General features: G+C 34.4%; 1 protein-coding gene across 1 annotated transcript in view; it reads right to left on the reverse strand.

Annotated features, from left to right (window-relative positions):
• The window catches only part of LOC107697205 (dystrobrevin beta-like), a 36182-nt gene that overhangs the window by 24578 nt on the left and 7807 nt on the right, over window positions 1-3797 (reverse strand). Inside the window, exon 2 of the mRNA XM_016497891.1 lies at window positions 2633-2676. The gene's annotated coding sequence lies outside the window, so the exon portion shown is untranslated. The remainder of the gene's footprint in view (window positions 1-2632; window positions 2677-3797) is intronic.

A 3797-nucleotide genomic window follows, 5' to 3' on the forward strand; every position in this document is an offset into this window, starting at 1 on the left:
TGGCCCAGCTAACCAATCACAGCACACACTGGCCCAGCTAACCAATCACAGCACATTTCGTATTTCAGAAGGCGGGCCTTCATTTGATACAGGAACTATTAGAGCCGTTCATGCCAGACTGGGGAGAGAGGTGTTGTAATAATGTAAAATATGTGAAAAATAATGTGTTTTTTGAACAACCTAGTATGAGAGCCTGTTCTAGTACACCCCCAAAACAAAATCAAGACTTTGTAAAAGAGCATAATAGGACCCCTTTAAACCATGCATGATGGTAATGAAATGTGATGGTCATGGGATTTTTGTTAAATAAAATAAAACATGAATTATTTCTGAATGATCTCAAATAAAACTGGTTTAGTAATGGCACCCAATAAAGCTGGATTTAGACCATGATGAAAAAATATTAATTACACATTCTGATCTTAAACAAATTTTAAGCAAATATAAACAAATAAAATAAACATTTTTGGAAAAAGAAAATGCACTGGATTTTCTCTAAAATGTTCATTGTCATAGTAAAAAAAAAATATTAATTGCAATTGCAAATAAACATGAAATCAATTGAAAATATTTAAATAGTTCTCTGATATTAACATTTATTTACATGAATTTAACACTATTTTATATTTAATTGTTAAAATATTATAGAGGGGAAGTTTAAAAATCTGAATGGGGAAGAAAAGTCAAAACAGAGAAATTTTGGCAAATGCAAGATTTCATCCCTCTTAACTAATAGAAAACACTTAGTGAGCTAAATATTTACCTAGCAAGTAGCAACCACCCAGAACACCCTAGCAACCAGATGTGCCAAAAACTTGTTAACAATGACTTTTTGTGACACTCATTGTCAGCTGACACACAACTGAATTTCAGTTACATCTTAAAGAACAGAACCAAATCTCTCTCTGCTTACTGCAAAGCAGTGAAGCATGTGTACACACATTCCTGCGGGGATTTGAGGGTCTCCGGTGAGACTTACCCATAATCCCCTGGGACACAGTGGCACAAACACTGACAACAGATGCGTTTAACAACTTGCTCAACTAAAACTGACATCCAAACACTCGGTAAGAAGTAATTCTGTTCTTCATTCACCGTCTTCTTCAACCAAATGACATCACTGTTTTGTCTTCATTGCCTTAAATCCTTTTATTTGAACTTATGAGTTTCTGTGTGAACTCACACTTAAGTGGGAATAATTTCTCAAACAGTCGATCAAGACGCGCAGCACCACACTGCTACAACATTCCAGAGTCCTGAACTCAACATTAACACTCATCACACAGACACGCTAAAAATCATCAACATGCACAAACACACCGACTTCAGCGGTGGACTGAAACTTTTAAAGGTGCCATAGAATGCATTGATACAATATTTACATAGAAGGTATGTGGCTTAGGTAAGGTCAAAAAATCTCCAGAAACGGTTTTACATGTCCATTTACAACCCTAGGATTTGTCCCTAGAATGAAATGGTCTGTTTTTACCTTATTTGGAAGGGTCATGAATAATAATGTTGCCCTCTGCTCTGATTGGCTGTTTCACAGTGCAGCTCATTTCAGTAGCTCACACAGCAGGAAGGAAACACAGGGAAAATATATATTTCAATACTGTCTCTCGCAGTTATATCGTTGGGTAATTATACTGTATATAAAATGCGGGCATCAGGGAGCCGCTATTAATATGCGGGGCATTAAAACTACTTGCGAATGCACGATCGCTTTTGCGATCGCACGCGCTCTGTGTAAACTACAGCGGCAGTACTTACTTACCACACATTTTACAAGATCAGATGCTTGTCAGTGGTGCTCAGGATCTGTAAATCATTCGCCATCATCCTCAGTCATCTCTCCTTACTCTGTTTATGTGGTAAGTTCAATCTTATGTACTGTAATGTAACAGGCTACTGCTAGCAAGCAGCTAACCATGTCCCTTTAGTGGTTCGCGTTATTTTATTAGAACGCGTTATTTGCTTTCCGTGCCTTTCTGAATACAGACACCAACCCATCCCTGCACTTCACATCCCCTGCACAGCCTGGAACATAACATTTATTTCCATGATCTGCCATTTTCGCTGTTGTCCTCGCTTGTTTCTTCACAATATCTGCAGAACTTCTGATGATTCGGCTGTGCAGGTCCGGCTGGCGGCTGGCATAGAACATGGGCGGGTATATGCAAATGTCGGGGGCGTAACTATTAGTGATCCCAACTGTAAAGTCACAGTCGGTGACACAATTGTCTTCTACATTGATAATAATCCAAATGTTTCTTGAGCAGCAAATCATATTAGAATGATTTCTGAAGCATCATGTGACACTGAAGACTGGAGTAATGATGCTAAAAATTCAGCTTTGCGTCACAGGAATAAATTACATCCCAAAATATAATAAAATAGAAAACAGTTATTTTAAATTGCAAAAATATTTCACAATTTGAATGCTTTCACTGTATTTTCTGATCAAATAAATGCAGCCTTGGTGAGCAGAAGAGACTTCTTTGAAAAACATTTAAAAAATCTTACAGACCCCAAACTTTTGAACGATAATGTACACATTAAATGCTGAAGTGCAACTAAAATATGAAATGTAGAAGTAGAAGTTAATTAAGAGGAAACACCTGTCATTAGTTACCTGATCTCGGCTGTAGGTCAGTCAGGTGAAGAGCATCAAGAGGCCTGAAAACAGGAAGGAAGTGAGATGATCAGAAATGTGTTTACTTCAGTTTAGTCACACACACAAATCACAGATTAATCACAGCAACAGTCCAGCACATCTCTGATTCCCACACTGATCACTCATCCTGCTGCATCTGTGATCATTCAGTTGGACTGTCACACTCGTATTCACTCACGTCAGTCTGTCAAACACATCAGCTCCTGTCACTGAGGCACAAGATCCCATTTCTTCATTACATGGACTGATAAATACAGCATCACTCCATCACGTCCTCAAAACTCTTTTATTTTCTCATTGAGTAAATATTGAAGTGTATTATCAAAAGATTCCATATTTATATTTGGTTTTGTTTTATTTTTATATTTATATTCCTTCTTTATATATTGTCCTTAGTTCACAGTAGTGCTCAATTTCATTAGCAGATGTAAAAATCTACAAATTTCAGTCTTAACCAAACTATGACTATAATTTTTTGGAAGAAGAAAACAGGCTGGATTTTTTTCTAAAATGTTTGTTGTTAAAGTAATGATTCTTAAAACAACATAAATATAAACTTAACTGAAAATATAAAAAATTACATATATTTCAATATTACACAATTTAATTTACATGAATTCAATATTTATTTTAATTTTTTTAATATTATACAGGGGATGTTTAAAGGTCTGGGTGCAGAAGAAAGAAACATATAAACCTATAATATATAACATTTGTTTACAATATTTCAAATGAATAAATAAATGTAAATAATCAATAATACATGTATACATATGTACATATTAGTGCTATCAAGCGATTAATCGCAACCAAAATAAAAGTGTTTGTTTACAAAATATATGTGTGTGTACTGTATATTTATGATGTACTGTAAATATATAAATACACAAACATACATGTATATTTAAAAAAAAATACATATATATATATATATATATATATAATTTAAAAAAAAAAAAAATAAATAAAAATAAACAAAATAATGCCGTTTTTTAAGAATTAAAAATAATCTGATTTTGGATTTTGACAATGAACACATTGCAATCATGCTTGGGACGGCCCACATAAACGAGCAAAAATGCTTTACATGTCTTGAAATAATAATTTCTAAACATTAAACATT

Source organism: Sinocyclocheilus anshuiensis, unplaced genomic scaffold (genome assembly GCF_001515605.1).
Source record: "Sinocyclocheilus anshuiensis isolate Anshui unplaced genomic scaffold, SAMN03320099.WGS_v1.1 scaffold38, whole genome shotgun sequence".
In the NCBI taxonomy this organism is placed as follows: domain Eukaryota; kingdom Metazoa; phylum Chordata; class Actinopteri; order Cypriniformes; family Cyprinidae; genus Sinocyclocheilus; species Sinocyclocheilus anshuiensis.